The sequence below is a fragment of the Monomorium pharaonis genome, chromosome 7, assembly GCF_013373865.1.
Source record: "Monomorium pharaonis isolate MP-MQ-018 chromosome 7, ASM1337386v2, whole genome shotgun sequence".
Classification (NCBI taxonomy): Eukaryota; Metazoa; Arthropoda; class Insecta; order Hymenoptera; family Formicidae; genus Monomorium; species Monomorium pharaonis.
Genome location: NC_050473.1, coordinates 5,991,000 through 6,016,463, shown reverse-complemented (window position 1 = coordinate 6,016,463; position 25,464 = coordinate 5,991,000). Strand labels below are relative to the sequence as shown.

The following is a 25,464-nucleotide window of genomic DNA, read 5'->3' as shown; positions in this document are numbered from 1 at the left end:
TACGTTTTAATAAATTGAGCTTCGGCAGCAGCAACATTAGTTATCCCTATTTTAGAAGAGACGCTAAAGCAAATTAGCGACATTTTTTATTAGAAAATAGCTGTAAATTGCAGAATTTCAAATTCTTTTAACACAATTAAAGATAAAAAGGGCAAAGGATAACTTCGTGCTAATGACAAAAGAAATTCTTTTACATTTTTCAAAATGTTAATGTATTTAATTTTTTGCCAGCATAAAATCGCCCTTTACTCTTTTTGTTCACAAGAATTTAAAATTTTGTAAAACAAATTCAAAGGTATCTTATAATAAAAAATTCTTGGCAGTTTGCCTTAGGATTCCCGAGGACACTTGACTGCCGTGGCTATATTTTAGGAGCTTCGTTGGCTAATCCCTTCTCTGCATGAGGGAACGTCCCGTGTTAACCAAGCGCCTCGGAATTTTCACGATGTTTCATTCACGAGAAGATCCTCTCGCCCGGTTAAGGTCAGGGGTGCCCGAGAGTACGCATATGTGCGTGTATACGCGCGTTGGTCCAGCGTAAACATAGGGACATGATGGCCGGAGTGTAATTCAAACAAAAAGCAATCAAGGATTCAATTACAAGGCCGGTCGACCGGCCGTTCGTGCGGCGGTTTGCAGTTTCATCGAGCGAGTAAGGCCACGAGCGGGAGATTCGATTACCGAACTCACCTTCGGACACGCCGGGCCGTCCGCTCGCAATTAATTTAGATACAACTTTCATACTGTACCCTTTTCTTTTGCTGGCGAGAACGTCGGGAGGCGGGGTATTGCGCGAGGTGGGCAAACGCGCCAAGTATAATACTCGTGCATTGTCAGCCGTGATGAATGATCGGTCGAATCGACGTCGATGTTGAGCCTTGATTGACATCTTTGTCATCCGCGACCTCAACGTAATTATTTTTACGTTAACCGAATTGCCAATATTTGTATACGTAATTTTACATCGAATGCACGGTGCACCGAGAAAAAAAAAGTGTGATATTTGTGTGATCGTAATTGCATAGTAAAATAATTATAGTCAGGAATGTCATTTTTATACACTGAGCAAAAAATGTTGTTAATTTAACTAAATTAAATTTGGTCTATTCAATTATTTATATATTTCAATTAATTATATAAAGACTTGAATTGAAATTTGTGCATTTAAGTTAAATGCATAAATTCTTGAACTGACAGAATTTTAATCTAGTTGGAATTGTGTAAAATCAATAATTTCTTTTTTCAGTGTAGTAATCATTACTATAATATTAGTAATAATAACCATGTGCTTGTATATAATGATTGGATGCTTGTAATAATTGTTTTGTGGTACAACTTATTAAAATCTCCATTTTGGTTATGGCAACCATATCATAATTATGTTTATGAGACTTTAATATAGTTTAAATAAATTATAACTTAATTAAATAATTATAAAATATGGTGAGGTCCAAAAATGAATATAAATTATAGTGATATGATTACCATGCAACCATTTTTTTCTCTCGGTGTGTAGAGTGCATTACGCAATTAGGACAGAGCATCTGTTCCGTTAAATATAGAAAGAAGATATGCTACAAGCAAACGTTACGTTGGTATATCTTTTTTCTACTGACCTTTTTTCATAAATGCAACGATGCACGGGAGAATGCAATTGCACTTAATTTTTTAAAAATAAAATCAGATATATTTCCCGCATACGAAAATTCTTCTGAATATTCTGTGTACATAAAAACATTAAGATAAGGTATTCGAGAAAGAAATTGTCATCGTCTCAGATATAAACAAGAATATCAAATCTTCTTTAGAAAGACGAAAGGCAGATTTGATAACTTTTCGATTAACCTTAAGCGCTCGACATTATTGAACAATATTACTTTATAATTGTCTTGGGGGTTTGACAAAGGAATATTTAATCGTCTAGGGGCTGCTTTGAGACTATCGAGGATATTTGCTGGTTTACTCAAACACAAAAATTCCCGATAAAGTCTCGCGCAACGCTGCATCAGCACTCAAGTTTCTCTCTAAAGCGTTTAAAAACGCGCTTCGAGTGCAGCCGGACGACGTGCGAAAAAGCATGCACGATGTTCTTCTACGAAGTAGCTTTCCAGGCGTTGTAAAAAAAAGAAGCAAGAGGAAAAAGGTACGCACGGGGAGCCAGTCGCCGGAGGTGCCATATACCATTAACCTACATCGCAAAAGAGCCGGTTGTATACAAATGAAGGCGTGCTGTATCGCGCGCGTGTGGACGAGAAAGGGCGGATTGAGCGCGGAAAAATGGAAGACGTCGGATGTTTTCCACGACACAGCAAGCCGATCCCGGTGGCACGATACCTGCCCCCTCACGTTGATACAATAGCTTCGTGCTTCAAAAAGGTTCAAAGCTATTTCCCGATATGAGGTGCGATTGTTACCTGCTTTCGCGGCAAAGTGTCTCTTTGTGTGCTCGCGCGTGCCTTTAGAAAGGCACCATCCAGTGTTCTTAATTTTCTAGAGAAATCACATTGAAGAAAAGGACTAAGTTATTTCCTCTTTTCCCGAAAGATTCGAAGAAAACACCGAATGTGATAATAAAGCAGTAGATAAGTATCCTTAATTTTCCGGAAAAATAAAACTGAGAACATTTCTTCCTAGAAAAAAAGATTATGAGAACTTTATTTGTGAATTACTAATTTATTAAAGCTTTCATATATAAAGTAATTTTAAAATTAAAGTGTAGAGAAAAGTACAATAAAGATGATATTATTTTAATTATACTTTTAGAACATTTGTAGCCTGCGCATTTCTTTTATTTACCGGCTGTATTTTGACAGTGTATAATTAATTATAACATTTATGAAGATTTTTTTAATTACATAAATATTTTTTTAGAAAAGTATATGTAAGAGTCACATAAAATTTCTATATTCTTGTAAAAGTGTAATGATAATTAATGACAAACACGAACAACTCATCTGAGATCGAAGAACAAAGATGTATGTTTTTAATTTAACATTAAGTGTTACAAGAAAAAAAATCGAGAAAAAAATTTTTTGTTAAACTTTCCGAGAATCTTTCCAAAATGAGAGCACTATCACCGCCTCTCTTTCAAAGAAAATTAAATCTCGCATAATGACGCGATACATAAACTGCGCGGATTAATATTCATATTTTTCTCCACATTATTCTGAGCGAAAATTCATTCGCAAAATTAAGAATTCTTGTTGCACTTTTTTTTACTTTGTACGTTAGAATAATTGATATGTTTTAATGCCAACAAAATTTGCTGTTACTTTAAGCTATCAAAATTTCAATGGCAAAAGCGACAATAAACCTGAATTGAATGAAAATAAATGAAAATTCACTTGGATGAAAATTCACTCACATGAGAATTCACGATCAATATTAGTCAGGAAACTAAACACGATACCAGCGACGTAATGTTGATTCAAATGACATGTTAATTGCCGAATCAACTCGCGGGGATGAGTGAGAAAAAATAACACGAGACATCCACGTGCGTTACGTTAACTGTCAGCCAAGATTTTTTTTTACGGCTTCTCTATCTTCTATTCTCTCGGTTTTTTTCCCTTTTCCCGGAGGCTTTTCTTCGCCGTCGCTTTCAGAGACGTAAATTATCCTTAACCGCGAAATTGCGCTGACGTCTATCGGCTTCGCGCGCGCAGTGTCGCGTGGACTTAGCGTGTATTCGTCGTCTCGGCACGTCAACCAACTCATAAACGTTAACGATGCAGCCCTTCCCTCCACCACCAACCGCCCTCGGCTGAACTTTACGGCGGTATGCGACCTGGCTGGCGGTCGCGATGTTACCTGGCAAATGCCTCAATTGCGCGCGCCGCGGAATGCAACGGTAGGCGTCCGCTGGTTTCACGGTTCGCGCGTGTTTTGCCAGCCACGCGTGAGGATCCATTACGGAAATCTCTCTCTCTCTTTTTCTCTCCTTCCCGTCGTCGTCGTCGTCGTGCAATTTGGCGCCGATCGTTTCCGCGATCGCGGCCTGGAACCGCGGCGCAGGTTTCGCGATTACTTCTCTCGCCGCGCCCTTTTCTCACCGCTCGAGAAATCGCTCGACTCGCGTCCGTTCGATCCTTTTTCTGACAGACCACCGAAAGCGACAGAAACATTTTGCATCACGTGTTGCAATCTTCAATCGCGCGGACAGCAAGTCTCTGATAATCATTTCTAAATATCAATGATAGATTAAGTTCGATTTCCAGTTTAATTTAATGCTTTATTTGCTTCTTTTTTTTAAGTAGGAGTTTACAGAACTTCCTAATGTATATCCCTAACGTATAATGCCCACAGCTAAGGATTAAATATCGTCCAATCTTGGGATAAAAAACCTTTATATAAAGCACAACGCCGAATTTATCCCCGTAACGGCAATTTTATCTCCGCCTAAAATAGGCAAGTTCTATTAGTGGCGGGGCGAGCCGTTTGAGAAAACGTAAAAGTAACTCAACTGGCGTTATAAAACGCCCTCGGTAATCTAACTTTTCAAGCGCGATTTCAAGTGCGATCCATATATCTTCGAAAAAGATCTAGACTTTTAGACTAGCGTTTTAGCTAACGATAGCTCCCCCCTGTCCTCCCCTGGTCGAATCGCTTTATCGGATATTACTAGGAAGTAATTTTGCCAAAGTTACGCCCTTCCCGTGCGAGAAGGCAGAAGCGACGGAAGTTTTCCGTCAGCCGTAACCATCGTGAGATTAGCTCGGGAGAAATTTGTCGAAAAACTGGGGGACGCGCGCGAAGTCATCACGTCCGTGGAGACACCAATGAGAGGAGGGTGTGTGTGACGTTGCCCTAGGATACACATAAATATTTGAAGCACGTGGAAGTGCGAAACGAGAGCTTAATCTGCTTCCGTATTACTATGAGGTAAAACGGTATAAGGAAATAAATTGGAAAACCGTCGTCCGTCATAAATCATACAAAGAATTTTTTTTTCGGTGAACAAAAAAAGTCTGATAATATAATAATAATCAAGCTTAGGTAAGCCAGCTACTAGACTGGTGAAATAATTTCAATTGAACGTTCGTTCAAAACTGATTTTATTGCTAAACGGTTCAATAATATAACCAAAACTAGTAATTATTATTATCAAATTATTATTTTAATAATTATGAAATAACTTGATAATAATTATATCAAATTTAATAATAATTATCAATTACTTGATAAGGATTTGACAATAATAATTTATCAAATAATAATTACAAGTTTTAATTATATTAATCGAACAAATGATTAAAATTACTTTATCAAAGTTTAGTAACTGTTCTCTAGACTCAATTATTAATACCAAATTTAAATTTAGAGCCTTTATAACTCTTTAATCCGAATATAGATGCGACTTCTCGACAATCCTTTTGCAATCCTGTGAAAATACACGAATAATTGTACTACCAATATAAAATAATTTCGATCCTTGTGACGACTTTTGGGATGTCGATTTAATGTATAGAGAAATTAATGCGGAGCGCAATGCAGAGCTTTTCCAGCGGATATCAATACGCAAGGGCGATCCCCTTGAAAGAGAAGGAATTCTCATTATTCGCGAATAGGCAAAGCGCAAAAGTCGGATTTTGCCCGCTCCGACGGCGCTCTCTCATTATGACTGACAAGCAATTTATCGAGTAAAAGTTCTTTTGTGTTTTCGTTTGTGTGACTGACGGCGAGCGGCGCGGTGATTTATTGTCGCAAGCTCCGGATGCAAAGCCGCGGAGAGGTCTGTGAAAAGAGCGATGCCTGCCTGCCCGTCGCGTATCGACTTGTTGACAGGTTTTCCTAACGGCGTATATCAGAACGCGATGTCATATCGCGAGGGAGAATGGAAAAAGTCACAGCATCGCGCGATAAATCAGCGCGACAGATATCGGAAGCGATATAGCAACATCTCGAGGACGAGATCAAAATTCAAGGATGCTGCAGTCTCACCTGTAGTGTTCTTACCTCGCGGAAAAATTCTCGGAAATTTCCTCTTTTAAGAAAAAGAAGCGAGTTTTTTTGCGATTTTCTTTTCTCGCCATATGTTCCGGGTTTTTTCTTTTAAGACATATATTTTTCCCTCCTCCCTTCCCTTATTATCCTTTACGTCAACAGTAATTGTAATGTTTTTGTCACATTTATAGTTGTACTAAATTATTAACTAATTTATTAAGTAATCCCTAATGAATGTAATTATACACTATGAGTTCTTAATTTTCAGTTTGAGCTATTCTAATTCAAGACACAATGTTGTTTTCATTAACAAAGCAAATTCATTGACATTTAATTTCATGCAATTTTCACGAAAATTGGTGACTTTATTACTTATGAAAACAGACAATTAATAAATACTTTTTCATTTTCTTATCTATTATGTTATCTTAAAATATAAAATTAACTCTTCATGATTATCATAGTTATACAAAATATTTAATTCTGGGATACTCGTATAAATGTACACATATATCATACTTTCACTAAATCATATTTTTTAATGGTAAATTTTATTAGAGTCACAAAATTTTTCATCAATAGTATCCTTCAACATCATATTACAAAAAACAAAAATTTTAACCAAAATCGATCTTCTAAAAAATCAAGAATAAAGAATAAAGTCTGTGCTATCATTATCGCAGTTAAAAAATTGATTTCCTCAACTTTATTTTGTGAAAAAATTGAGAACAAATTGAGTATACATTATCACAGTATTTTTCAGAAAAAAGATGGGAAATATCGGTTTTTTCTCGATTTTATTTTACTGGAAAATTAAGAATATAAAATTAGTATCTCATCGTTGCAGTTGTATTTCTTATTTTTAGAAAGAGAAAAGAAAAAGTCTGAATTTTTCTTTCAATTTTATTTTTAAAAATTAAGAACTGTCTTATTAAAGACGAATACTTGTAGCTTATTAAAATCCCAAGAACGTGATTCTTTCCGTGATTTTATTTTTCTGGGAAATTAAGAGCAGACTGGTCTCCTAAAAAAAGAACCTTGCAAATATTTTAAGATCTTAAGATTCTTCATAAAAGTTTTTCACCGCCCTGGAACTCGTTCGACGGCCGCGAGCTATCGCGTGTTTCCTCGGGCGAATACTAATTTCCTAAACGGGGAACCTTCAAGTTTTAACCAAGTTGAAGCGCACACGCGGAGATTTCCCCTCTAGATACAAGTTCCTTCCTTTCCCCGACGTTCATTTTCGCGCCCTCTCCTTCACCTACATCGGCCGGGCGATCCGGCGGGAAAACTTACTGCATTTTGCATGTCCTTATTGGCCTCGACCTGTATGGGCACGGTCTTATCAGGCCGGCGATCATTGGGGCAGCAGAGCCACGACCTAGACCTGGTGAGCCCCTTGGACTCTTCATCCTCGTCCTCGGCGGCTTCCTCGTCCTCGGTGCTCGCACAGTGAACGTAGACGAGGTCGTTGCGACGCGGCAGCAGCTCGAGGACGGCCTCCTTCGCGGCCAAGGTTGGCATCTCGCCGGAGAGCATCTGCATCGGGTAGCGCAGCGATTGTTGTTGTTGTTGTTGCTGATACTGACGCTGAAGCGGCGGCGGCTGCGGCTGCTGTGGTGGCGGCGGCTGCTGCTGCTGCTGCTGCAGCTGCACGTGCTGCCGGTGCAGGTGATCCACGTAGTAGCGCGGCTCCGCCGAGCCATTGTTCACGGCTACCGCGAAACCCGCCACGTTGAATTCCGGGAGATGAGAGAGCTGCGAGCTGCGGAGCGAGTATCCAGAACGCGCTCCTCTCAGGAAGGCATCTTCCGCCGTGCCGCGCGACGTGATCTCGAATCGATCGCGAACGAGATACACCACCGTCGCGGATCGTCGCTTCTCTTCGCGCGTTTCGTTTAATTTACTTTCGGCCTTCTCGCTTCTCGCCCGTCCGAGATCGCGCGGCTGCTGCGGATGTTGTGGTTTGCAGCGGGAGTCCGTCCGTGCGTCGGCTGGATGCACCAGGAAGAGAACGATTTAACGAATGCTCCTGTTTATCCGAGGATGAAAAGCGCGAGACCGCGAGAGTAACGGAGCGCGCTTCGATTGGACGCGCGTCGCTTCGCGAGTTAATGCGAATTAAAATGCAGCAGCGATCGCTCGCACCGATCCGAAGCGCGTAATGTGAGATACACGCGAGCGCGCGCGCGCGCTGTATACGTCCGTCCTATGCGAATGAATAAAATATTTTCGGACGGTGAGAGAAAGGAGGGGAGCGAATTTCATGCGAGTAAAATCGAGAGAATCGGGTTATACGTGTATCGCGATATTGGGATCCGACGAAAAGTGATTCGACGTGTGCGAGATGTGTATCATGGTGCGGCGGTTTACATCGTCGATGCTAGGCATTTCGCACATGGTATTGATCGACTTCTATTTTCGACTCGCGAGCACGTATATATTTTTCGTACTCGCTCGCTTGCTCGCTCCTAGTCCGTTACAACGCAATTGTGTGGCTCCTGCGCATGGTCTGGCAAATGAGCCGGCGCTTTGCGCCGCCGAATCGATACACACTTTTTGTTTTTCGTTCGTGACGTTTGACCGAAATCATCGGGACGGTGAACAGCCGATTCGTGATTTAAATGTGCGTTTAATATCACCTTAGGACGAAGAATTAAGTATATGTAAAGAATATTTCGTTGAATTAAAAAATAAAAGTTTCACTATATTATTTTCGTGTAAGAGTATGAAATATTCACGGATCCAATACAATTCCTTATAAATGTGACGTCATATTAACGTTTAACAACAACGTTCATTATGGCACCGTGTTTAAATCCATTATTATAAATAATTTTTTTCCAATTTCTTTTCATATCAATACATTGATCAATATATTACTTAAAAAAACAATATATTAATGTTTACTTAAATTTGATTAATTATTATATGATTTATCATTTGCGAAAATGTAGCAATGCAAAAAGTCCTATGTAAAAAAAATAATACATGAGTAAAGAAAAATCACGTAACTCCGCTTAATATTTTAGAGGATCTCTTTAACTAATTCGATCGTATCCTGTTTATTTGTGATTTTTTTTTAATGGGACAATCACAGCGATTAGAAAATAAGGTTCCAGAGCATAAATTCGCGGAAAAGATTCAAGCGCAATATTCTCAGCACCGCATCAACGGAAACTGCCATTCAGTGTCGTTGCAAATTCGTTTTCGTTTTTTTTTCTCCGAGACACTTAATAAGCTCGACGTGACGACGTTCGTTAATTATTCATTAGCGGATCCGCGAAACCGTAAAATGACGTTCCGACGGATCGAATTGTATTCAGAGGAGGAACAGGGAGGGAAGATTAAAATTTGCCGCGGGGCATCGGATGCGCCCCAAATATCCAAAATGTTCAGCGCATGCAAAACGCTCGGCGACGCTATCGCGTGCCCTCGTGTGCCATGAGAGCTTTAATGTGATTTATCTGTCGCTCGTCGCGCTGCACACCGCGTATCGATCGATGCCAACTTTTTCGACCCTTCTCACCCTCACCGCGTTCACGCAGGATCATCGCGCCGACGTGACCGGTTTATCGTGCCGCATTCTCCGCGCGATACTGGGCCAACGAGAAAACAACATTCCCGCCCTCGTGCCCGCGCCAGCCAGAGATTCGCGCCGGCGGGCGCGGAAACCTCCCCGAAAGCAACCCAATTTCGCCGCACTTCCCGTAAAACTTTCTCGGAAGATAGGTGCCCCCCAAAAAGTTGCGAAAACGTATATTCGCATATTCGGGGCGCTTGCTTCGCGATAAAACCGGCTGAGTCGACGCGCTCTCGGCTAACGACCGGCAGAAAGAGCCCGTCTAAAGTAGATACGGAAACTCCGCCCTTAATCCCTGCCGCCGCAAGAAACGCGCCCGTCTCGGGTCGAACCGACCAACGTTGCGGGTTTCGATTAACTCCTTCTCGAAGAGCGAGTTTCCAGCTTATGAGACGAGCGACGAACGACGCCGCGCGCTCTCGGGGAGCTCATCAAGCTCGTCGGGCGTTAAACATTTTTTCGCGCGGATAATCGATTCATCACATTTTTCTCTTTCCCTCCCTCTCTTTCTCTCTCTCTCTCTTCGTGAAACGCGGAGTTTCAACAGCTAAAAAAAAGGACCTGTTGAATTCCAAAAATACGCGCACTGAAAAAGCAAATAAAACGCGCAACTCAGGGGGAATATACGCGCGTAGGCGTGTCGAACGTACGGTTCCGTTGAAAGAAGAAAAATGTCGAGGAGAGAAAACGGGAATTTAATAAATCATCCGCTGCCCACGACGACGACGGGCCGTTTGTCCTCGCGACGCCCACGTTGGGGATTCGCGCGAGGCGTTATGCGTAATTGAGTTTGCGCCGGTGGCCTTAAGTGGTCACACCGCAAGGGATCTCCTTGGTCTAGAAACTGTTTGATTATTATTTAACTATTCGAGCCCACGTACGTCACGCGCGACAACGGAAGCCGCAAACAAGGTGGTGCAATCATCCCGAAAAAGCGATTACGAGGCGAACCTTCCGATCGTTATTCGCCGCGGCTCGCGCGTTGCGCGTAGTGTTTTTGACTTACAAAGTAGTTAGTATCCTGTTAAACCGGACGGCGAACTCCCTTCGCGACCGGCAGACCGAAAATAAATTTTAGACCGCGCTCGGGAAAATAACGTGTAAATAATCGAAGGTTTGTGAACGCGCATAGAAAAAAGAATTGAAAATCAAAATTTAATACTCAACAATCATTGTCTCATATATTATAAACTAATACAAAATCTTTTTAAAGAATTTAATATTCCGCTTCTCTTTAAATTTCTTAGAGTGGAAATATCTGCCACTACAATTTTTCGATCCACTCCATAAGAGTTAAAATTCACTCTAATAGATTGAATTTTTCACTCCAATAAAAATTATTTTTCTAGTAATTTTCTACTCCAATAAAAATAAAAAATTCACTCTAATAAATCAAATAGAGTGAATCTATTAGAGTGAATTTTAACTCTTATTGAGTGGGAAATCACTTGGAAAATTGGCAGTATTTTCACTCTAAGAAGTTTAGATAGTTACGTATACATAACTTGTTTGAGTGAAAAAATTGTGTACTGTGTAATTTTCGCGAGGAAAAAATATCAGATGGAAAATAACAATATCTTCAAACAAAGAATTGAAATTTTTAAAATAATATTATTACCAAAACAATTATTTGACTCAGATGATAATTGTCAAAACCAGAGAAGACTTTCTCGCGGGAATATCGAGATTCTGAAGGGATAATGGAAAAAAGAGGCGAGTACGGATGTGATACGTGTTCTCGACAGACACGTTCTTATCGTGAACTCTACGCGGGAATAAAAATCGTCGCTGCGCGACGTTGAAATTCCGGAATTCCGTGGCGCGTAAACGAGAGTCACGGGAGTCACCGCTCTCTTATCAGTCGTGCAGTCCCGTTAGTTAAATGAGTTAATTACTCGAACCGGAACGCCGGGACAACCCGCACGAATTTAGGAGAACGCGAACCAGCGACGGCAAACGTTAAATTGCAGGCGATCAACGGTATTACGCGAGTACACGTAGAATGCAGTTTTAACAGATCTATGGTGGACACCTAAAGTAAACTTGCTGAAGTTGCAACAAAACTGGTTACAGAAGACGATTTAATTTAAACTAAAACTTAGATTGATAAATGGAGTATACGTTTAGTTATAATCGTCGAAATTATAAGGAAACATTCTACTTTGTGGATCTGAAATAAGGTTTGATTTTAGAGAGCATGTTTTCAACATTGTTTTTTTACCTATTATTTAAGAAACATTACCCAGAAACAAAGTGGTGTTCCAAATTCGGTGCCTTTCCCTCGATTATAAATAATGAGACTTCTAAATAATAAATTGCAAACTAATTGACATGTTTTTGTTTTGTTCACTGACTGATGCGGTGATCCTATCCGATTCGAGATTTCGCGAGGATGAAAAGCGCGATGAAAACGTCTCGAAAATTCACGGAAAAGAGAAAAAGACGAAAGTCGTAGATCGCGAATAGAGGCAGGGATGCATTACGTGAATAATAATTAACGCACAGCGTACGCGCGCCACTTCGGAGAACGTGCACGCGGCGAACGGAATTCGCGCGTGCGAATCGTCGCGGGACGTCGACCCGACGCGACGCGCCGCGACGATTGCACCACCGCGCTGTCGGCAATTAAGCACCGTAGTGCCGAGTAACGCGCGCGTCATTCGGCAGCCAGCGCACGGATATTAATACCGTCGCAAAATGCAACGCGCAATTAAGGAGCGACGAGAGAGAGAGAGAACGGCTGGGCCGTGAAAATTATTTCTGCGTGAGCTTCCGTATGAACGCGGCGAATAGTGCGCAAATTAACACGCGATCTGTCCACTAAATTTAATCCTCGGTTTACGCATTCGCTGTTTTTCGGCATCCTCTCTGCACATGATATTGGCTCGATATTAACTTCCGAGAGTTAATTTTCATATTTTATATCATTTCTCGCAACAAATTCTTTGGTAATGTATTTGGAAGGAATAAAATAACGGACGGTTGTTAACATCATTATTATTAAATTGATTAATCAATTTAATATCATAAAATTATACTGTACTTCTTCAACTTGTAACAGTGTTTCAAGACTGTATATTTATTCGGCGTGCACATTGAGAAAAAAATGCGTGATATACATATATTCGCGACTACAATTGCATAGTAAAGTATTTTTGGTCAGGAATATCATTTTTATAGTGATTGTTTTATAGTACAACTTACTATATTAAGTTTCCATTTTGATTATGATTGGCAATCATATATTATAAGTTGCATAAACCAATATTACGATTATGAGAACTTTAATAGTAAAGTTTAAACAAACTATAATTTACGTTGCTAAATATATAATTATAAAAAATAATATATATAATTGGATTCAAAAATGATTTTAAAGTACAGTAATATTACAATTACCGCAATTATTTTTTCCTCTCGGCAGTGTGGTAAACTTAAAAAAGTATAAAAATTACACAAGAGAATTATCAGCACAAAGATTCAGCTGCGACCGAATAAGGCTTGTTTTTAATTAGTTGTGCCCTGTCACATATCGGTCTACATTCTCCTATTATTATTTAATCTGCATTATTTTTACAAATACAGGTATTCCTGAACTTATGAATTTTCAAACTTACAATCGACTTGCTTAACTAAAAGTGAATCAGCAAATTACAATAAAGCTGAAAGGATGCACGTGTCATGTCATGTCTCATTATAAAATATTGGAAATTTGATGAATTGTTCTATTATTATGTTTGAATATATCTATGCAAAAATTTGAGCATAATTCTCTTATTGATTTAAAAGTTATTTAATTTTTTCTTTGTTCTTAATTCTTATGTAAAATCACGTATTGTAGTATTTGTAGTATTGACAAATTTGACGAGAAAATAGCATTAAATTAATTGTTTTACACATATATTAATAAACTCTAATGAATATTCATAAAAGTTCCATTTGGATTTTTCGAACTTACTCGTTAAAAAATTGTTTATCTAAAGCTGGGGCAAAATTGCAAAAACGCTTTTAATTTTTTCAAGAGAAAAACCTCGCGGGACAATAGTGCGTATAGAGGGTTATTAAGTACCGCTCGCGATTTCGACGAGAGTCACTTTCTTTCCTATCCTTTTTTTTCCCTTACTTTCAGCGCAAGGCGAATAAAGCTATATCGCTTCGTGGGACGCGAGTATAATCGATTTAAATATACGAGTCGTACACCGCCGCGTGCGTACACGGTCGTGCGATTATTGTATCGCTTAAGTGGCCCTTTCTTGAAACGAGGAGGGCTCAACGAGTGCCTTTCTTTAATTGCGCTTTACTCGACGTGCGCTCCGCGAGAGCCTCTTTTTTTTTTTTCGAACGCAGCACGGACTGCAAAAAGCCCATCAAAGAGTTAAAGAAGAGGAGGGGAAGGAGAAGAAAAAGGGCTTCCCTCCTCCTCTTCCTCTACCTGACCGTCTCATTGGATCTCTCAATTTCCGTCTCTCCCGCGTAAGGCACTTTCGCAGCTTCTTTTTTCAAAGAGAACAGTACGAAGAGTATGAGAGAGCTCTCTCTCTTTCTCTCATCCTTTCTCCTTGCGGACGGGGAACGCGGAAGGGACGCCTCTCGCACGGAAACTAGTTTGTTAAACTCGTTACCGATCGCCTGGAAATCGCCGTCTGGCAACACGTTCGGTTTTACTTTCCCGAGAAAAGGCACGAGGGATCGTTTCGCGCCGTCGTCGGTCCGAAAATTCCATCTTAGCGATATAACCGCGCGCAGCACGATTCGCGTTTACGGCCGATTATTAACGGCACGTGCCCTCGATCAATTTAATAGCAGCGGGGACCGCGCAATCACGTACACGTGAGCGTCGAGCGAGTGTCGCAGGGTCAAGGTGCAAGGTAGTATTACGGATTCGCGGGACTTCGTCACGCACATGTCCCGGCGAAAGCAATTTGCGGCACTGCGACGAGAGGAGCCTCAAATAAGGACAGACTCGATTGCATCGTTGATCAAAGGGCCGGAAACTACGAGGAAAATACGCGCCGGGAAACTCCCAGATGAGCGACTTGTACACTGCACACGCGGAGAGAATTTAATAAAATAAATTTATTTAATTTTAAAATTTTACTAAAATTTCGTACTACAACTTTATGGTAATTTTATGTGAATTGTAATTTAGTAAAAGTACAGTAAATTTGATTATAAATAAATTTAAACATAATGCTCGTTTAATTGCTCCGCAACAGAAATAAATGGTGTAGAGCTCAGACGAGCAAATTAAAAAAGTAAATAAATATAAATAAAAACGTTATTTTTTAAATCTCAATCTTGTGAATTATATTAAATTTACGTTAAACTTCAAGAAACAAAATAAAATTTCTCTTAAGTTCCTGTCCCACAATTATTTTGAGAATAAATCCTAACAGAAAATTCTCTCTGTGTATACACAGTTAAATTTTTTGTATTGAATTTTTAATATATCCAAGTATTAATTTAATATAACGTGATTATGTTATTTAAACATTTTGTTAAATTGATATTCAATATTTCTTAGTGTTAAAATAACACAATTTATGGACAAATAAATAAGTAAAACATGAATTCCAAGATTAATGAGTAAAATGTACGTGTCAACATCTCTATCAATTCTACTAATGAAATATGTTTTCTGCAATCTGTAAATTGTGTCGGTGTTACATTTTCTGTGATAATTTTTCACATAATATTTATGTTACTTTCTAATATATTCATCTTGTGTAAAAGTAACACAACGATTTGAATGGATCGTTTGAGACTTATGTTAAATTATGCGTTAAATTTAATAACAATATTCCAATCACGTATATATATATATATATTTTTTGTATATTTATAAAAAATAAAACTGTCTTGTCGCGAGATCGGAGTCGTTAATCAGCTACGGCGATTCCTGACCGTTGAATGAAATTTATGGAATCTCGGCTGCGCAACGGCGTCGCGTCGTCGGCGTGGCGATGCCGTGAGTTTACGACAAGTCGTAATTTATCACACCGGGGTGATTGGATACCCAGTGATCGGCGATGCGTAACCACCTAGGATCAAGGCGATTATACCTGCGCGCGCGAATAAGTGGCGGATGAAACTATCGCGTGCTCATCGCGGGCGTAAATGTGTCACCGTGCACACACTTGCATTGCCCGGCAACGTGCGGCAAAAACAAGAGCCGCCTATCTAACGATCTATGCGCCCAATGCGCGTGCACGTATAATGCACATACGTCGAATCGCATTTTATCGCGACCGCGACCGCGATACTGCGGGATACCTTTCCCCCTTCCAAGAAAGCCGTCACGGTGAGACGCGTGATTATCGCCGTCGGACATATCTTGCCCGATAATGCGCAGTAATGTATGCAATACGACAATATTTAAGGACGTCTGACTATGCGATACCAGTTATCGAGTTTTGAACACTGCAGGTTTATTCTCCTTCTTTCATAATAATGAATATTTTGATCGTGAATATCTAAATTCTAGCTTCGAAACCAGGGGAAAATATTTAATTAAAGTCGAAAATAATTGTATAAATGTTAGTACAAAAAATATATCTACAATAATGCTATTTAAAATAAATATTTTATATTGCGCATATAAAAAAGACAATAGTACATTGTGTAATGAGTGTGAAAAGTTAGCTTTTTGGGGCAAAAGTGTGGAAAGTGAACATACAAACCAAAGGCGAGTAAATGTGCCGAAAAAATCATGCAGAAAAATTGTTTTGTATAATTTACGTCTATCAAAGAATAAAAACTGTGTAATAATGAGTTATTTGTGTGAGAAAACTGTCCCGTGTGGGAATCGATGACTTTTCGCATGAAAAAATAACACGAAAAAAACTTTGGACATACATGTAACATTCAAGTGGTATTCTCTGTAGATATATTCTTCAAATAAATATTTCTACTGCATCTATTTCAATTTTTCCCCATTGTTTTTAAAACCAACTGCAAAAACCATGAATAATTTGACATACAAATAATCATATTTTATTAAAGTTTTAGATAAATAATTTTTAAACAAGTAACTGGATCCAGATAAACTTTTTCACGAATATTTAGTTCATTAAAATATGTAAAACGATTTGGTTTAATTCATAATGCTACTTCTTCATCAAATTTGCAAATAAATACTTCGAAACTTGCGACTTTATATAGAAGCCAAGAGTAAACAGAAAACTGAACAACTTTTAAACTTAACGGAAGAACTGTGATCAAATTTCAAACGGATACTTGAATGTAAGTGTAGTAGAACAATCCATAAAACTTTTATATTGTTAGTTTGAGTAGCTTCGCAATATTTCTTTTTTTACACATACATCCTTGACAGACGCCTCGTTTATATTGCACGTCGCTTCCTTACGACGGATTCCCGATCGCCAGATGTCGGCTATTATTATAAGTCCGACGCGAGTCCCTCGGTCGCGCGCGCGCGACGTGGCCAATGCGCCTGAAAGCGGCCGGCGCGTTCCGAGAGAGACGGATGGCGCGTCCTGCCGGGGGAGCGCTGATCGATGTCGGAATAATCACGGGCACGAGGGTGAGGAAGGACGGAAGGAAGAGTTTCGGGGGAGTTTCGCGAAACGCGCGGCCAACCCTCTCTCTTCCCCCCTCACCATTTCCTCCATTCCGTCCGGTCGGACGGAAGGAAGAGTGCTGGACGGACTGGACGGCGCCCGAGCGGCGTGTACCCGCGCGGATTTAATGGAAGTTAAATGAATCGCATTGTTCCCTCTCCTCCGGCGAGCATTCGCGCGAGCGTTCGACTGCACTCCGGCTCTTTGGCGGTGCGCCAGCCAGCCTGATGCGCTCCCCCGCGCGGTGAGGAAAAACGAATAATGCGCGCGTGGGTGATGCATCAGGTCCCCGCGCGACAGGCTTGTTCTCGAGATGAACCGCAAAGAGTTTTCTTTTCTTTTTTCCCCCTTTTTTGTCCCCACGAGTCAATTTCTATTATGTCGCGGGAAGACAACCTTTAGCTCATCATTCATGCGCTGCAAAAAGAACAACGATCGTACGGACACGATCGAGCTAACGTCACGCCAAAGTTTCCACATGCAAGAGATCTGTATCGTTAAGCCCTTGTCGTACTAGGCGTTGCGGACTGGATTGCAAATTGCAAGTCGTTGATCAATCAATTGGATTGAGATAGCCAGAATATAGATGATCTCGTCGCAATTTGAATTCAATTAGCGTTTGCACTTCGCATATGTACAGTTGGAAAATTTCTGTTAAGTATTAACATATATTGCATGTCCTAAACGGTTAATCAAGTTATTGTGTTAATTTAACGCAAGCAAATATATTAGAAAGTCATATAAAAATTATGTAAAAAATGATCACAAAAATGTAACGCTTTGATATAATTTAAAAACAAAGTAAAAACATATTTTTTCAGTCAAATTAACGTTTGTAATATGTTGACACGTACGCTTTATTCATTAATTGTAGAATTGTAGAATTTGTTTTCTTTTTAATTAAATTTTCATATTATTCGCTTATCGAATTATAAATTGTTTTATTTTAATGCAAAAAAAAGTTGAATATTAATTTAACACAAAATATTCAAATAATATAATGTCAAATGAATACTTGAATATTATGTTCAAATCATATTGTCAAATCAATACTTGAATATGTTAAAAACATTTCAACACAAAACATTTAACAAGAATCGGTTTTAATATAAATACAAAAATTTCTACTGTGTGGAGAGAATTTTCTTTTAGAATTTCTTCAAAGATATAATATAATAATTCAAAGAATTTTGTGATTATATATCTCTCCATAATTTATGTATCTCGAATCAAGGTAGTAAAGGGTATTTTTTTACACATTCATAATAGAGATTGCAGATAATTATGAAAAAGTATCTTTCCAAAGATTTACAAAGTTTATAAACAACATTCAAATATTAAAGAATATATGTATAATTTTTCAAGTTTATAAGTTTTTAAAATATTTTTTCTTAATAAAATTTCTAAGAAAGGGTACAAAAAAGTGATGCCAAAAATGAGAATGGCTTCTTAATATCACAATAAAATACAAAATAGTCTGATTCACAAAAATTATATTAAATCTTATTAAAAATATAATAAAATTTATCAGAATAACATATTATCTCACGACTATCATTGACTTTGAAGATAAACTTTAAGAAAAAAATCTCCCCACGTAGCGTGACGCGGGCTTTATGGCTTTAAAGTAGCACGACAGCGAACCGCCCTTGGTACACGCGCGCGCTGTCATTATGTCATGCTACCTGCCCAGGTGAAGCCTCCCTCCTGCCAACGATACTGCGCTTGATATAATCATCGAAAATAGCTCAAGCTTAACTTTTTTTACATCGATTGCTCGGAGTCACGATAGCGAACTGATACAACAATTCTATTGTTTTTCTTTCTCTCTCTTTTCAATATGTAATTACTTAACGCAAATCGTCGCCCGCTAATGCGCTCGCCGAGTAACGGCGTTTCATTAGCGGTCGGTTGCCCATTAATCGTGATTTCCTATCACCTAATTAAACGGGGCAGACTCGACTACATGTGACTGTTCAACTCCATAGTGTGAGAGAGAAGGGCACCACCCGTCTCGACCGTCCGGCCGCTCGTAAATCCTCGTCCTTCCGCACGCGGCGGGATGTCGAAGGGGTTACGATTACGTCGTGGGATTACGTCGTGGGGGTCGTCGTAAAAGCGCCCGAACAGCCGCTCTCTTCCGCAACTTGTTCCCTTCCCTTTAAAACGTTCCACGAGGGGTACGCGAGAGGAATCTGTGTATACACCTGAGATATATCGCGACGAGACACATGGGCAATTTGTATGGGAGACCCCTAAATAAGAAAGGTAGAATGGGCGGGGGTGGGAAGGTTACCGAAATCGCATTACTATTCACACGAAGACTTGTAACTCGGAAATTACAAAGAATACTTTTAAGTACTCTACACATCATAATAAAGTACAATATTTTTCTTCTCTTTTATGTGAACTTTTTTCACGATTTGCATCGTTGTAATTCTTTTAAATATGGAATAACGATGAGCTTGCAAGTGGTGCAATTTAGAAGACCTGTTTTCTAGATCGCAGTGGTTCTTAAGCCATTCACGTAGTCTATACTAGCACGTTCCATCCCCCGCAAAACTTTATTCCGACAATATCGCAGAAATACATTTTTACAGAAATACTTCCTTTTTATTTCTCTTCTACTTTATTCTATCTTATTTTAGCAGTATTTATATGTGTGCTCTTTGACAGCATGATTCATAGATTCTCGATATGCTTTCCGTATTGTCTTTCGGCTATTTTTGCTGTAAAAGAAACAACTATGATTTACATTAGGTAGCCAAAATTACGATCTAGACAAACTTGTTTATCTTATAAGATAAGAGCGAAAAAATTTTAACCCTATTAATCTAATTCTAGCCGTATTATAATTATTAAAAAATTATCAAGGCTATTTATATAGGCTAATTTACATTCTGTAACTCGGCTACAAAATGTATCGAAAAATTGCTATAATACCATGATTCTTTTTTAACAAACTTCCTATTATGCCGCTCGAGTGCAATAAAATAGTGCAGAAGTACTATATATTTTTTAAAGAATCAAAGAAACTGTACAAGTATAACGATTGAATTTTTAAAATAAAGTGGCACGATTTAGGCAATCGTCCTTTGTTGAAAGAATTTAGTAATAATCAAACCTAAATGACAGTTGCCAAACTTTGATGAAATAATTTCAATTAAATGTGCGGCTAATATAACAAAATATTTAGTGATATTTAGTGATCCTCTGATAATCTTTTCGTGATCAGATTGATTACTATTATAATATTTGATTACTGTTAATATAACATAATACCATTAAATATTTGATTATATTAATCAAGCATTTAATTGAAATTATTTTACCGAAGCTTCATTATTATTACTGAATTTTTTATAGTTGCTTTATGAAGATACGATGACTAGAGGGAATTGGCGGAAAAAGAAGCCCCGGAGTCGATTACGGAGGAAAAGAAACTAGCCGTGGGAGACCGTGCGTGTCTGTAAAACCGGAGGGGAGAATATGACAGCGCGTCGCGGTACCGATTCGCGTTAGCGCCGTAATTGCCTTCGCATCGATTGTTCTTACGAGGTCAGCCGCTCATAACATAACTACGCTACGCGGTTCTCCTGGCCCAGAATCTCGCCCTTATGCTTCCCTCTCTCCCTCCTGAGGGGAATCGAAACTAAATCGGTTTTCCCAGTTTCAGTAATAGTTTCCAAGTTTCAAGATCGGATCTTCTGAAGAGGAGAAGAAAAAAAAATCCGCAAAGAAATCGTCGATCGACCTTCGACACATAAATGACGACACACGTGCTCTATGCTTAGATCGGCGCGTCCCGCTCGATTCTCTCGATCTCGCGGCTCGCGAGTGTGATTCTGTGAAAGGATCGGTCTCACACTAGGTGTAGATCTCCTGTACTCCCTCTGCGCGATCGAGTTGACGATCTGAAAGGTTTTACTACACACGATCGACGATCACTTATTCGTAGCGCGGTGGCGAGATCGGCGAGAGATCGGATCGGCGCGGCGTGACAACGAGCGAACGCCAAGACGCTCGGTGACAGACTGAATCGAACGAACTACCGAACCACCGTGTTCGGCGGCTCTTACACCCCGAAGGTGTTTGAGGAGGCGCCGGCCGAGGGCGACCGACCGCCACCGAGCGTTGCCGATCCGGCTCGTTGCACCGAAAGCTCTCTCCGCGGCCTGCAGTTATCTATCCCCGCGTTCGTAGTGCATGATGTACACCGTGCGGGTGGCACGGGATAATGCGGTCGCCGCGAGCTTCCCCGAGAGTGAGGATAATAAAACCCCGCGCTGAACTTTCCGTTAACGCGTAAACTGATCCAGCAATGTAGATCAACTTTATTCCCGGTTTAATTTTGCACTTCTTATCTTTTTCTAAGAATTAGAAAAAAAAAATGAGACAAGATAAAGCGTACAGAAAATTCCCAAAATCTTGTCAAAGTACAACTTAGATTACGATTAGAATGTCCGAATGTGTTCCAAATAGGTAAATCGCACTATGATACCAAATTGGGGTCAGAAAGAACAAGTCAAGTCATGGGGAATTTTATTTTTATTTTATCCAAAAATAAATTCAGAAGAATAAAAAAAAATGAAAATTACGTATATTCGATCAGTCTGTATGCGCCTTTCCTGTGTGTTACTATTGATATTGTTGACTACGGTTATTTAAATGACATCATGATGATCCCAATTGCTGAAGTTTTTAGGTCTCCAAGTACCTCTGTCATCGGTGTTTAATGAAATCTATTTTCACTACTTTTTCTCGATCATGTCTAATAAATCTGAAGCTTTTCTTAATCTATATTCCTTTTAGCTACATTGTAAAACTGAAAACACTTTTAACTCCTTAATCAAGCTAGAGCCTGATCGAAAATCTGATCAAAACCAACGTTTCATGATTAACAAAAGTGACTTTGACAAATTGATGCGTAATTTCTCATTCAATCAGCTGCATTTTGTATATGGGATATCGATTGAACGCAATTACTCGTCAATAGGTCCATTCGTCAATTAATAATTCAACGATTTCTCTCTTATTTCCTTGCCTTTTCATAGCTCCCTTTTTCCTCGTTATACATACAAATGTTGTACTTGCAAACGAACATCGATCGCGCGCTTTGTTCGCCCGGATGGGACGGTTAAAGTTGCAAAACAAATCCGTATGGAGAACGGATAGGAACCCTTTGAGGTGAGAGGCGACAAGGGAAGTCTGGTGACATAATCACAGGGGAGGAGAGGAGATACGTGACTGTTAACGGCGTCGCGCAACGCGCGGGGGATGATTGCCGGTAGCGGTTAACCGAATGGCGAACGCTTAAAGCAAAATTATTAGGATCACCGCAAAAATGGCACCCGTTCGCGCGACTTCTTCCCCGCGCGTCTATCTCGTTAAGATGCGCGCCGCGCAACGGAAAAACGGTTCCGTCGCGGCGCATGCATCGCGCGCGTTCCTCCGCACTTACAGCCGCGCAATATACCCGGCTCTCGCGGCGAAGAACCATTAATCTCCGCGCGGCTGCAGTAAGTCATTTTCTCGGCGAATAAACAACAAAAATCGCAAATAGATGACTTGGACACGACGACGGGGAGGATACGACGTGGAAATGAACAACGATCGAACGTGGCGAGAAAGAGAGAGAGAGGAAAGAAAAAAAAGAGACTGCGCGGGAGGGGAGGGAGGAATTGTGTGGAATGAAAAAAAACAGGAGGGGAAGACCGCGGGAGAGCGATTGTATTAGTGTAATTATGTGGGCGGGACGGCGTCCTCCGTGGGTGCGGCGTCTTAATTAACTCCGCTAATTTCTCGATTAACGCGGCGGCGAGGGAGATGAAAGAGGGCGACGGCGGGGAGGCCGTCGGTGGACGGCGACGATGAAAAGCGCGGTGGCTCTTCTTCTTCCGGGGCGAGGGTCGTCCCGAACGAATATAATTCGCGTTTCGCATGGGACGGGAAACGAGCCGTTTCTCACTCGGCCTCTCTATCATCCGGATCTACATGCATATTAACTGCCGGCGGTTGTTCGCGCTCGCGCGTTGCACGACGAGCGATTATGAATGTCGACACGCCAAACGGAGCGTGTTATCCGAAACGCCGCCGCTCGAACGGAGAGCAAGACGCCGCGCATATATAATTAGGAGAACGTGTGGGCTGTTACACACCGCGATTATTTTCGCAGTCCCGTGGAGACGGCCGCGATTATCGTATACACTTCTCGCGCATACCGCGTAAGGGTAATTGGATTGCGTCACAGTTGCAACTGAAGATCACAAAAATTGCTCCCTATTTTCCTCTCAAAAATCTGCCTCTATTATTATTGCACGTGTCCCTATTATTGGTCGATAAATTTTCCTAAAATATTTTTCCTAGCGTTATTTTCACAGTCATCGGTTATGATTATCATACACAGTTGAAGAATTCGTGTTAAATTTAACACATGTAAGATGTCCATTAAAATTAATTTCAAGATAATGTGTTAAAAAGTAACATACACTGAGAAAAACACTTGATTCAAATAAATATTTTTTTTAATACTAAGCAAAAATTTATAAAAAATTAAAATTTATTTCAGATAAGATAATATTTTCTATAATTAAAAAAATGTATTAACATTTTCTAAATTATAAAAAATATTATCTTATCTGAAATAAATATTATTTTTCTTTTATAAAATTTCTGCTTGGTACCATTTCAAAAAATATTTATTTGAATCTAGTTTTTTTTTCAGTGTATGTACAAAATTAATTCAAAAAATGTAACACTTTAACGCAATTTAAAAACAAACATAAAAGCAAGTTTTTTTCAGTAAAATTAACATGTATAATATGTTGGCACGTACATTTTATTCATTTATTTCAAAATTAACATTTCAACACTACATTATTTTTATACTATTTATTCATTTACTCATAAAATGTTCAAATAACACAATCAATACGTTAAATTAATATTAACGTTAAAAATTCAACACGAAAAATTGAATAAAGATTATTTTTAATATAAATACGAAATGTTTTTTCAGATTGCACAATTTACAGTACGCGCATAATTAGATTACGTTACGATAATTGAAGATCGCAAAAATCGCTTTCTTTCTCTCTATCTTCTCGAAGATCTTGTTAATTTACACGAAACACGTGTCTAGCACTCGCCGATGAATTTCTCCGCGATCTCGAGATTTTTTCCTTCCTCCGCGTCTCGCGCACCTGTTGGCGCAATTTTACCGCGCCTTACGGTATCATCGCCACGGCGTACCGTTTATTGCGTCACGCAAAGAAGCGTATCGCGAGAAGAATTCATAGGGCAGACGACGAGAGAAAGATATGGAATTCTCAAGGCCCGACGGCGAGAGGGCGGAAGTAAATATCCTCCGGGAGAAAAGGACGTGGGCGTCGCGCGCGATGGAAAATAACGATCGGCCGCCCTAGAAAAACATCCGAGCTCTCCCAGTCAGGATATTTCTGTAGGATCCTTCGAGACGAAGTGCGAGGCGGGCCCGACCGATTGTCGCCGGGTTATCACGCGCACGAATCGCTCGCACACGGGTCATTTGTTCGGGAAAAAATTAGACGGAATCTTATTGCAGCTTTTATTACTTCGTCGTGGCCTATCGCCGATCTCCGGCTTCATTTTTTATAGGATCGTTACTTCGGGGCGCATCTTTCTTCTTTACACGCTCTGATAACAATCTGTTTCCCCTCTTTCCCCCCCCCCTCCTCTTCACTCCTGAACCCAACGGCTATGCGACGCTGTCTTGCTTTCTTCTTTCCTTTTATGGTGTTTTTGTTACAATTAAGGAATATTAACTGCATGTTCGGACGTTTCACGATATAGCCATAAAATCGGTGAACCCTACCGCGTAATACTGTTTCATTTGTTACGTAGTAAAACATTTTGTGTTGAAAACACATCCGAAACGGTTCGCGCAAATCTCTGTGGTAATTTAACTCAAAATGAATATATTAAAAAATAACACTAATATTATTGTAAAAAATATAACTTTAACACAACTTGAAATGAATTGTGAAAACGCATTTCTTCACTAAAATTAACATTTATAATACACATTAAGTCAAAACATTTGATTTTATTTAATTGTATATCTTAAAATTTACGGTTTAAAGTTTAAACCTTCGCTTTTTATGTTATTTTTTCACTTATCCATAAATTGTAATACTAAATATTGAATTTAATACAATTTAATACAACATATCCAAATAATACAATTACATGTTAACATTCAATGAATAATTAACGCTCATATCTTAAAAATTCAACATAAAAATATATATTAGAAATACATAGAAAAGAGAATATATTTTAAAAATATCTTTATTTTTAAAATGTTAAATATTAAAATGA

The 25,464-nt window shown here is 39.4% G+C and overlaps 1 protein-coding gene across 1 annotated transcript in view; it reads right to left on the bottom strand.

The window, feature by feature from the left end:
• LOC105832808 (colorectal mutant cancer protein) overlaps nucleotides 1–25,464 on the bottom strand; it is a 71,833-nt gene that overhangs the window by 18,150 nt on the left and 28,219 nt on the right. The window lies entirely within an intron of this gene.